The 12,186-nt window shown below is 34.2% G+C and overlaps 1 non-coding gene across 1 annotated transcript; it reads left to right on the forward strand.

Moving 5' to 3' along the window:
• Positions 1-11,572: 11,572 nt before the first annotated feature.
• On the forward strand, positions 11,573-11,680 carry LOC111552954. The gene has a single exon (XR_002734783.2). It is a non-coding gene; the product is annotated as a U6 spliceosomal RNA (small nuclear RNA).
• Positions 11,681-12,186: the final 506 nt, after the last annotated feature.

Consider the following 12,186-nt stretch of genomic DNA (forward strand, 5'->3'; position numbering starts at 1 on the left):
GTTTAAATAGATCATATTCAGTGGTATTTTTAATAAGATTTCTTTTGATTTGGTATGTCACTAATTGAGCTTTAACATAGCTGATATAAATCAATAAACTAAGTTTCAAACTCAAAAGCTATGACTTCTTAAATTCTTTTGCATTGCCAAAATAATACAGGTACTTTCGACTCTTTGCACTTGTGCAAAAATTTTTAATGACAGCAGCTACTATGTACGTGGGAGAATGTAGTGGATAATAATAACATCTGAAAAGTATTCCAAATATACTAATAGGAGTAATTAAAAGGGATTTATCTTAGTATCTGTTATTCTTTCCTTACAGCTCTGTTGCTCACTTTGGGAAGTAAAACTTCCCATATCAGACAATATTATCTGATAAACTCACCACTTCTAAAATTAATACCCATTCAAGCATCTCTCCCCATGTAAATCTTTATCTGCCCATTACATAAGGCTTTGATCAATCTTTACATGGTTGTCCGATCTTGAAGAAAAAAAAAAAGATGAAGTAATTTTAAAACAGTGAAAAACTAATTAAAAAGTAAAAGCATAAATCTTGCAATAGACATGGGATTATATAGTGTTGATAAACTGAGTTTAGGTAATTGCTTGAGAAATCATATCCCAAAGACTTTGACAAGGGAGAGAATTTCAGAGTTAGATAAGTTAGAACTTGAAGAAAAGCAAATAGCAAGGGTGATGATTCTGTTGTTGCTTCATAATAGAATTACTTAAGAACCAAAAAACTAACTCTTGAAAAAGTCAATGAATTAATATTTATGTGTGTAAAACTCAAGCTCGTTAAGATCATGTTGGAAAAGTTTAAAGATAAGTAAAGGTTACCACATGTGATTTTACAGAATGGTTGAAAAGTTATGTGCTGACTCATCCCCCAAAATTCACAAATTCATTTTTATGCCTAAAAATGAGTATGCAGTGGCAATAGTTTTACTGTTTTGTGGTAAATATACTTATTTTCATAAATTTTGATTTAATTTCTCAAGACAGACACCAACCATTTTTTCATTTGGTAGCATAAAAGCATAATTACTCAGTTAAAGCAGATTTATTTTTGTTCTTTTTTTCTGTTACTAATTATTTCAGTTTATAAAGATGCATTGCACATCAATATACATAATAGTTTCTAATTTCTGTTACGATATCTTATTCATAAAATAGAATTAGCTGTAAAAGTAGTACAGAATAGTGATTTGGTATAGACAGCAGAACCAGCCTGGTGGATTTCAAACCCCATATCCACCATTACTTGCAGTCCAACATTAAGCAAGTAATTTCTTCTTGCCTCAGTTTTCTCATCTGTAAGATGGGGCTAATATTAGTAACTACTCAAAGGCTTGTTTTAAAGATTAAAGAGTCACCATCCAGTAAATGTATTTATAACTGTGTCTGAACTATAGTAAGTGTTATATGAGTAAAGTTGAAAATGAGCTTTAAATCATATGTATTATCATGCCTACTATTCCTTAAATTGATGATTCCTGTTCCTCTCTTAGATCACTGCCTTCTCTATTTTACTTATTCTTCCCTCTCTCCTATTTCTGAATATCTTCTACCACTACTTTACTACTTTAGTGAATTAAATCCCAAAATAATTTTGTTAATTTGTCCTAACTGTTGGAATTCTAGTCTAAGATCAGATTTTTGGAAATCTTCATACCTCAATTTTTTAAATGACACAAAATAAAAAGTATCACTTTAGTCATTGTACAAATATCCTATTTAGAATGATTATAAAACATCTTTATTCCCTGAACTTGTAAAAAAATTCTCTAAATAAAGGAATTATCCATGAAAGAGACAAAGGTTTAGCAAATAAAACTATAAGACACTCTATTAAATTCCAGTATGAGATAAACAATATTTTTTTCATATAAGTATAACCCATGCAATATACTTTGGCTGAAAAAATAGCTGTTATTTATCTGAGATTCTAATTTAACTGTACATATGTCTTCAATCTTACAAACTGAAATAGATCTGGAAAAAATCTGTTAAAAACTTTTAAAATTAATTATATTGTATAAGCATATACATTTCTAATGGAATTACACATAATTTTTGTCTAATTTCAATTCTTGCATGAATAGCATCTGAATTTTGCTTTATCATTGATGCAAGAGTAATTAGTTTCACCTTTTATTTATTTATAAAAGTTCATCATTTCAAAAAATATTTCTATATTATGTATATAGTAGCTTGAAATTATACCATCTACTGTCTTTTTTAAGTAATGGAAACTTAAAACCCAACAACAACAAAAAAATCACACCTTGCAAAAATGAGTCTTGAGGCTAGAATTCTACTCTTACTGTGTTAAAAGACTTTGGTGAAAATGAAAAGAGATATTATATAAATAGCACTTTGTCTCAGAGGTGAATTTTGCTAGAGCAGGTATATAATACCATTAATCACCTCAATGGTGTTACAACATAGGCTTTCCAAGTCAACTTCCTTGATTTAAGTAATATCATTTAAAAGGCTACTTGACTATCAACTAGCTCTTACCAAATATTATTTTGATTAGCAAAATTGGAGAATAATTCACAGGACTTTCACAGATGGCTATTCACATTCTAAGTGTGTATCGGTGCTTCCTATTTTCATCTAATCTCTGACTTGGAGAAAATTTAATAGAAATTTTTCTAAATCTGAGCAAAAGTTTGATATTTGCATGTCTCTGGTTACCGAATAGTAGAAAGATCATCTATATCATATTCTCCTGGAGAGAATCAGAGCAGCAATAGCCCTATAAATGATACGATTATGGGACACCAGCAAGTCCCCACCAGCTCTGATAGAGCTGTTGCATGTCCACCTCCGTGTTAATACCTTTCCACCCTAACCTCAAATTGTGGCATCACTTCTGAAGACAGACAGCAAAGCCATCTGTATTGTCTCTAAATTTTACTGTTAAGGCATAACCACATAACAGTAGTGGGGAGATAGAGCCTTTAGCTTTCTTATCAATTCACACAGTAACCTAGTATAGTATACTATTATACTATTTATAAGGGTGAGCCAAAAATGTCTATGGATGAAAGAAAGAAAAGCATTCCAAAAAAGAGTTTGGAGCTTCTGTGAGGAACAGGGGAGGAAAAGAAACGCCTCAATAGATCACTGAAGTGTGGTGTCATGATCTTGTGGGGTCAGCACAAACCAGTGCAGAAGACTGGAATTAGCTGGACCATCACACATCAGAACTCTGAGTTAATCTAAGGGCCTGTCTTACTGTATTCAACTCCATCCTGTCATTTTTCCAGGCCCTTCTGACCTTGATCCTCACCTTACCAGTACCTCGACTATATTTGCTATATAAAGAGAAAGTGAGAATAGAACCATGCTAAAATAATTCCTTATTGAGATCACTAAGATCACAGAGATAATAAGTCAGTGTTGAAATTTAAATTTAGTCTGTCTCATACAAAGCAAGTACGGTTTCTATTACACCCCACTGCTGAGAGAGAAGACAAAGAATGTGAAACAGCGTGGAAAGAATGAATTCTGATACATAGGATGTCTCTAGTATATTAATTGAAATGCATTCATTCCACTTACATTAAGCTCTTAGCTGGCCTTGAATTAAACTGATGTTAGCCTACATTTTTGGGAAGATCTATGCATATTAATTATAGTGGGGCAATACTTCTACAGTTGCATAGTTGCATATTGCTGTTCTTTTCTACACGGGTCCTTCTGTTTATACTACTTTATACTACATTCATGGTCTTTTTACCTCTATTTGCTCTCCTCAATATACCTTCACTAATTCTGTATATATATACACACATATACGTATATGCATGTGTGTATATATGTATATACATATGTATGTGTGTATATATGTATATACATATGTATGTATGTATATATACACATATGTATCTATACAGACACTACATATGTATATATATAAAATAATATATAATGTATGTGTGTATATATACACACATACATGTACACATATACATATGCACTAGTTCTATAATAAAAGCTATATGCTGTTCTGTTTTCATCTTTCTTAGACTCATTCTAGATAAAACTATTTTCAACACACATTTGAATTATTACCAAAAATATAATAATATTTCAATGTCCTCTGTTTTATCCATGAAGAGCTTTAAATTCTGCTTCTAAGAATCACACTCTTGCCGGGCACGGTGGCTCACGCCTGTAATCCCAGCGCTTTGGGTGGCCGAGGTGGGTGGATCACCTGACGTTGGGAGTTCGAGACCAGTCTGACCAACATGGAGAAACCCCGTCTCTACTAAAAATACAAAATTAGCCTGGCATGGTGGCACATGCCTGTAATCCCAGCTACTTGGGAGGCTGAGGCAGGAGAACCACTTGACCCCGGAAGGTGGAGGTTGCAATGAGCTGAGATTGAGCCATTGCACTCCAGCCTGGGCAACAAGAGCGAAACTCCATCTCTAAATAAATAAATAAATAAATAAATGTCTTAAATATAGGTCTACCCTAGCTGTGAACAGAACTAGACTCTCTCACTTAAAATACCAACATCCAGGACAGGCGCGGTGGCTCACGCCTGTAATCCTAGCACTTTGGGAGGCTGAGGTTGGCGAATCATGAGGTCAAGAGATCGAGACCATCCTGGCCAACACGGTGAAACCCCGTCTCTACTAAAAATACAAAAAATTAGCCGGGCATTTGGCAGGCGCCTGTAGTCCCAGCTACTTGGGAAGCTGATCCAGGAGAATCGCTTGAACCTGGGAAGCGAAGATTGCAGTGAGCCGAGATCGTGCCACTGCACGATCTCTGTGCCTGTGCGACACAGTGGGACTCCATCTCAAAAAAAAAAAAAAATTTTTTTTAAATCAAACAGATAAACAAAAAAACCCCAACATTCTAATTTGGAGTGCCTGAGTCATTCCAGGTGACCTTGACCAAGTTTCTTCAAAGTTTTAGGCAACAAATAACTTTTACTGCTTTGCAATCTGATACTGTTAAATGTATCTCTTTCTTTTCAGGCTTATATGTTGACTTGGAAACCTTTAACTTTCCATTTCTTTTTCTCAGTTACAGTATATGTGCTTGATCTTCTGGTCTACTTTGTCTAGAACAATCAATTATATACACTTGAAACACTTGAATGTAACTATCTCAGTGGTTACATAGTGTATAAATCTCAACTATGTTTTCTATCATTTCTATCTTGAGTCTACTCTCTGATCTCTTTTTTCTCTTTAGTTCCCTCCTCTAGAGATGGTTTTTTGGAATGAAATGTTTCAAAGACTACCTCTGATTGCTCTCTTGAATTTCATTGTAAGTCAATAAGGATTTATAATAACCTCCAGCTTAAGGCTACTTTTCTCAATAGATATCGAATTCTTGGCTTGTTGGCTTTCCTACCTCATGTAGCTAGCATTGGCAAATAATTTGCTTCAGTATAAAAAAGCCAAATATTTTGTATTTTTCTTCATCTATAAGAACTGAATATTCAGCTCCGAAGGATTTGACACATTACAATATGCCTTTTTTTCCAGAAGTCATATTATTCGTCTGTTGTGTAGCTGCTATCTAGCCTTAGAGTTAAATGTACAGCGTTAAGTTAACAAACTCACCAAAGTTTCCTCTTTTCAAAAAATAGCTTTATTAAGATAAAAATCACTGGCTAAAATTCACCCATTTGAAGTAATGCATATGTTAACTTACTCAATGTAGCCATTCCACAATGTATACATGTTTCAAAACATCATGTACACGAAAAATATATATATAATTTTATGCATCAATTTTTTAAAGTATTAATATATTCACAGATGTTGTACCCATTACCACAATCAATTTTAGAGCATTGTATTACCTCAAAAAGAAATTCTATACCCTTTAGCTATTATCTCCTCATCCCGGCATCATTCAACCCCCATTCTCAGCCCTAAACAACTATTAATCTACACTCTGTTTCTATAGACTTCCTTTCTAGACTTTCATATGAATGGAATAATGTACTATGGGGACTTCAGTGACAGCCATCTTTCACTTAAGGTAATATCTTCAATGTTCATCCAAACTGGCAGATATATCAGTACTTCATTTCTTTCTATGCTCCCCTTCCAAAAATGCAATGTATTGATATGCCATTTTGTTTATCCATCTGTCTTTGATGAATATTTAGATTTTTTTCACCTTTTGGCTATTATGAATCATTATTCAGTGCTTACTATAAATATTCATGTATACGTTTTAGTATGGACATATGTTTCCATTTCTCTTGCATATACACCTAGGAGTGGAATTGTTGGGTCATGTGATAACTCTATGTTTGTTTGAAGGATTGCCAAACTGTTTTCCAAAGAGATTGCACAATCTGACATTCTTACCAGCATCATATAAGGTTTCTAACTCACTGATACTGGTTATTATCCTACTTTTTGATTCTAGGCATCCTAGTGTATCTGAAGTGGCATCTCACTGTGGTTTTGATTTGCTTTCCTTTGCTAACTAATGATGTGGAGCATTCCTCATATTCTTCTTGGTAATTTGCATATCTTCCTTGGAAAACTGTCTATTGAGATCTTTTACCTATTCTTTATTTGGGATTTTATCTTTTATTATTGAGCTATAAGTTTTCATATATTCCAAATGTAAGTAATTTAGCAAAGATCTGTTTTACAATTATTTTTCCCATTCTGTGGGGTTTTTCTTTCATTTTCTTGATGTCCTTTGAAACACAGAAGTATTTAATTTTGATGACGTTTAATTTATCTTTTGTTTGTTTGTTTGCTCATGCTTTTTGCTGTTATACGTAAGGACCCTTGGCCAAATCCAAAGTATGGAAGATTTACTCTTCTGTTTCCTCCTAAAAATTTAATAGTTTTAACTCTTACATTCAAGTTTTGATCCATTTTTATTTCATTGTTGCTTCTGATCTTAAGAGTCTAATTTCATTCTTTTGTATATGGATATCCACTTATTCCTATATCATTTGTTGGAAAGACTATTCTTTCCCCAACGAATGGTTTAACACTTACATCAAAAATCAGTTGACCATAATTATGTGCGTTTATTTCTGGATGCTCAATTCTATTGCATTGATTTCTGTACTTATCCTTGTACCAGTACTTTATTTTCTTGATTACTGTTATTTGTAGTAAGTTTTAAAGTCAGGAAGTGTGAGTCCCCATATGTTTTTCTTCTTTTCTTGGACTGTTTGGCTATCCTACATCTCTTGCAATTTTGCCTGAATTTTAGAATAAGCTTATCAATTTCTACAAAGAAGTCAGCTAGGATTCTGACAGAGATTGCATTGAATCTGTAGATCACTTTGGGGACTACTGCCTTCCTAAAAGATTAAGTCTTCTGATCTGTGATCTGTGTCTTAATGTCTTTGTCAACTATAATTCCTTAGGAGATTATTTTTTATTTGTAGTGCAAATATACCTGCCAGACCACCTGTATTAGTTTGTTTTCAAGCTGCTGATAAAGACATACCTGAGAAGAAAAAGAGGTTTAATTGGACTTACAGTTCCACGTGGCTGGGGAAGCCTCAGAATCACGGCGGGAGGCGAAAGGCACTTCTTACTTGGCAGCGGCAAGAGAAAATGAGGAAGATGCAAAAGCAGAATCCCCTGATAAAACCATCAGACCTCATAAGACTTATTCACTGCCATAAGAACAGTATGGGGGAAACCGCCCCATGATTCAATTATCTCCCACCGGGTCCCTCCCGCAACAGGTGGGAATTACGGGAGTACAATTCAAGATGAGATTTGGATGGGAACACACAGCCAAACCGTATCACCATCTTGTAAAAGTAGAGAGTATTTCCTTCCAATGACATGCTTTTTCTCTTCATTGTTGACGAATAAGAGGATTGATTTACAAACTTCCCTAGTTCATGTTGTGAAGAAAACAACTTCTGCACAGGAGTTATTTACAAAAATGCACTATATCCCCCTCCCCAAACCTTATCCAGAACATTCTATATGTTGAAGATGCTTTTAGTATTGGATTATTAGTTATCCATATGCATCAGCAACCAGTGCTAACAAGCATCTACCTGCTACCTCACGTGGTTTCTGCATTTCAGTACTTTCCTGCCCACTTATGTGATGGTTACACATATTAAAGTTACCATACAAATTAGGTGAGAGTCATATTTGACAACTATTGTTCAGTTTATGCTTCATAAGACTGACTATTATGAAAATATTCTATAGCTTTTGCACATTCCCAAACTCCATGAAGCTCTCTTATCCCTATGTAAATCTCTCATGTGTTCAATTTTGTATTATACAAAATTTAATAATTTGGTGTTATATGCCAATGCCTGCAGAAATAAAACTTGAAATTATGGTTTTCAAGTTCCCATTGTTTATCCATGAATTTAGTATATAGTTGGGTTTCTCATTGAATTGTAACTCTGAAAGGATTGTAACATGCCCACTTTTTTCATCAACTTGACACATAGGAGTGACATTTCATGTACTACTTTTGAGCCTTCCTAGATGCTCTGAAACACACTGGAGAGATCAGAAGGAAAATCATGATGGTTTTGCACAGTGTCCAAGATTGTATTGCAGTTAATGGCACTTGCAAAGTTGGTGGTCTGGTAATTAAGTAAGAATCAATCCACAGCTCATGTGTTTGCATACAGTGGTTCTCAATGAGAAATCCTAAGTGGTCACTTGAACTTTTATGGCAAGGAGTCAAATTCTTCTGTAAAATGTGCACAAGCAATTCTCGCTGCCTTCAGCAAGCATAAATCTTATGCTGAGTGAAATATTCTCTCTTCCTCTCTGTGGAAATGCTACAAACAGTAATTTTTCAACACCCTATAATACATTTATAGAATAGAAAGGATAGATGTAAATAATGTTGAAGGCCAATTCTCATGTCATATAAAATGAATGTGTAAAAGAAACCAGGTGAAATCACTGATTTATCTTTCTGTTTTTGCAAGCTTATGTTTAAATTATTACATCTCAATTGCCTCAAATGTTTTCTTCTACTCTGACTTAAAAAGCAGTTCCAAATTCTATTTAATTTTAGCATTAAACAACTGTGTTGTTGCTGATAAAACATCAATGTAAACTGTGATTTTCCTACTACATTATCTAAGTAAATACAAGTTACAAAATCCACTTATGTACAGAGAGTGGATAAACCCAGGCAAATTTTGATCTAATCTACAGTTCTTTGCTCTTTTTAAATGTCTGTGACAAAGATTATTTTAACTTCTTAGATTACTTTTTTTGACTCTTCTGGCTACTACTTCAATGTGGTAAGTAATTTAAACGCAACTCTTTCAGACAGTGGTCCTGTACTTTTCATTAAATGTGTGGGTCTTCCTATAGAAAGTAGTTCAGATTTCAATTCTAAATGGTGAATCAAAGTACAGAAATTTAATGTTATTATTGACAAAGAGAAATGTAAATGAGTGATTGAAATATTCAGCACTGAATGAAAACAAAATCCTACCTCAAAAGTTGGAATGCATATTTTAGTAAATTTATGTATTCTTGCATGAAATAAGTAATTGCACAAAATATTGAATGGTTTTATGATAATATGGACACTTAATCCATAGCATTAAAATCCACCCACTTCCCTGATTTGTGGAATAGGATAATGATAACCTCTAAATCATTGGATCATAGTGAGTAATAGATAAAAATATTATACAAAAAGTATACTATATTTATTTGGAATATTATATCATGTGTTCTCATCTTCTTATTAGAAAAACTAATTCTATAATTTAAAAATATGACTGTTAATAAATCCTTATCGTACTAAACAAGCTGAGAAATTTTGTTACATACTTACAAAACAAGAGCAACATGAAAATTTGTTTAAAAAAGTAAATGTTGCACTAAAAAGTAATTTTTTAATTTTTATTTTACCTTCAGGGATACATGTGAAGGTTTGCTATATAGGTAAACTCATGTCATGGGGGTGTGTATACAGATTATTTTATCACCTAGGGACTAAGCCTAGTACACAATAGTTATTTTTTCTGCTCCTTTCCCTTCTCTCATCCTCCACCCTACAGCAGGCCCCAGTGTCTGTTGTTCCCCTCTTTGTGCCCGTGTATTCTCATCATTTAGCACCCATTTATAAGTGAGAAAATGTGGTGTTTGGTTTCCTATTCCTGTGTGAGTTTGCTAAGAATAATGGTCTGCAGCTCCATCCATGTCCCTGCAAAGGACATGATCTCATTCTTTTTATGGCTGCATAGTATTTCATGGTGTATACATAGTACATTTCCTTTATCCAGTCTACCATTGATGAGTATTTAGGGTGACTCCACGTCTTTGCTATTGTGAATAGTGCTACAATGAACATACATGTGTATGTGTCTTTTTGACAGAATCATTTGTATTCATCTGGCTATATATCCAGTAGTGAGATAGCTGGGTTGAATGGTAGTTTGGTTTTTAGCACCTTGAAGAATCACCACACAGATTTCCACAGTGGTTGAACTACTTTACACTCCCACCAACAGTGTATAAGCATTCTCTTTTCTGTGCAACCTCGTCAGCCTCATTATCTGCTATATTTTGACTCTGTAATAATAGCCATTCTGACTGATGTGAGATGGTACCTCATTGTGGTTTTGATTTGCATTTCTCTAATGGTCAGTGATGTTGAGCTTTTTTTCACATGCTTTCTGGCCACCTGTATGTATGTCTTGTCTTGAAAAATGTCTTAATGGGATTGTTTGTGTATTTTAAGTAAATTTGTTTAAGTTCCTTATAGATGCTGGATAGTAGACCTTTGTCAGATCCATAGTTTGCAAATACTTTCTCCCATTTTGTAGGTTTACTATTTACTCTGATGATAGTTTATTTTGCTGTGCAGATGGTCTTTTGTTTAATTAGATACCATTTGTCAATTCTTGCTTTTGCTGTCATTGCTTTTGGCATCTTCATTATGAAATCTTTGTCCATTCCTATGTCCTGAATGGTATTGCCTCAGTTGTCTTCTGGGGTTTTTATAGTTTTTGGTTGTAATTTAAATCTTTAATCCACCTTGAGTTGACTTTTGTGTATGGTGTAAGGAAGGGGTCTCATTTCCATCTTCTGCATATGGCTGGCCTGTTATCCCAGTACCATTTATCGAATAGATTCTCCATTGCTTGTTTTTGTCAGCTACGATGAAGATCAAATTGTTATAGATGTGTGACCTTATTTCTGGGCTCTCTAGTCTGGTCCATTGGTCTATGTGTCTGTATTTGTACCAGTATCATCCAGTACCATGCTGTTTTGGTTATCATAGCCCTATAGTATAGTTCGAGTCAGGTAGTGTGATGCCTCCTGCTTTGTTCTTTATGCTTAGGATTGCCTTAGATATTTGGGCTCTTTTGGTTCCATATGAATTTTAAAGCAGCATTTTCTATTTCTGTAATGAATGTCTTTAGTAATTTGGTAGGAATAGCATTGAATTTGTAAATTGCTTTGGGCAGTATCACCATTTTAATGATTTTGATTCTTCCTATTCATGATCATGGAATATTTTTTTCATTTGTTGATGTTATCTGTGATTTGTTTGAGGAATGCTTTACAATTTTCATTGTAGAGCTCTTTCTGTGCTCACTTCAGTAGCATATATACAAAAATTGGAAATGTGTGGAGAAGATTAGCATGACTTCTGCACAAGGATGAGATCTTTCTCTTCCCTAGTTAGCTGTATTCCTAGGTATTTCATTTTTTTGTTTTTTTGTGGTAATTTTAAATGGGATTGCATCCCTGATTTGGCTCTTGGCTTGGGTGATGTTGGTGTATAAAAATGCTAGTGATTTTTGTATGTTGATTTTGTATCCTGAGATATTGCTAAAGTTGTTTATCAGCTGGAGGGGCTTTTGGGCCAAGAATATGGGGCTTTCTAGATGTAGAACGATGTCACCTGCAAACGGATCATTTGACTTCTTCTCTTTCTATTTGGATGCCCTTTGTTTCTTTCTCTTGCCTGGTTGCCCTGGCCAGGACTTCCAATACTACATTGAATAGGAGTGGCAAGAGAAGACATCCTTGTCTTGTGCCAGTTTTCAAGGGGGATGCTCCCAGCTTTTGCCCATTCAGTATAATGTTGGCTATGGGTTTGTCATAGACAGTTCTTACTATTTTGAGGTATGTTCCTTCAATACTTAGTTTGTTGAGAGTTTTTAACATGAAGGGATGTTGAATTGCATTGAAAGCCTTT

This window comes from Piliocolobus tephrosceles, chromosome 6 (genome assembly GCF_002776525.5).
Source record: "Piliocolobus tephrosceles isolate RC106 chromosome 6, ASM277652v3, whole genome shotgun sequence".
Classification (NCBI taxonomy): Eukaryota; Metazoa; Chordata; class Mammalia; order Primates; family Cercopithecidae; genus Piliocolobus; species Piliocolobus tephrosceles.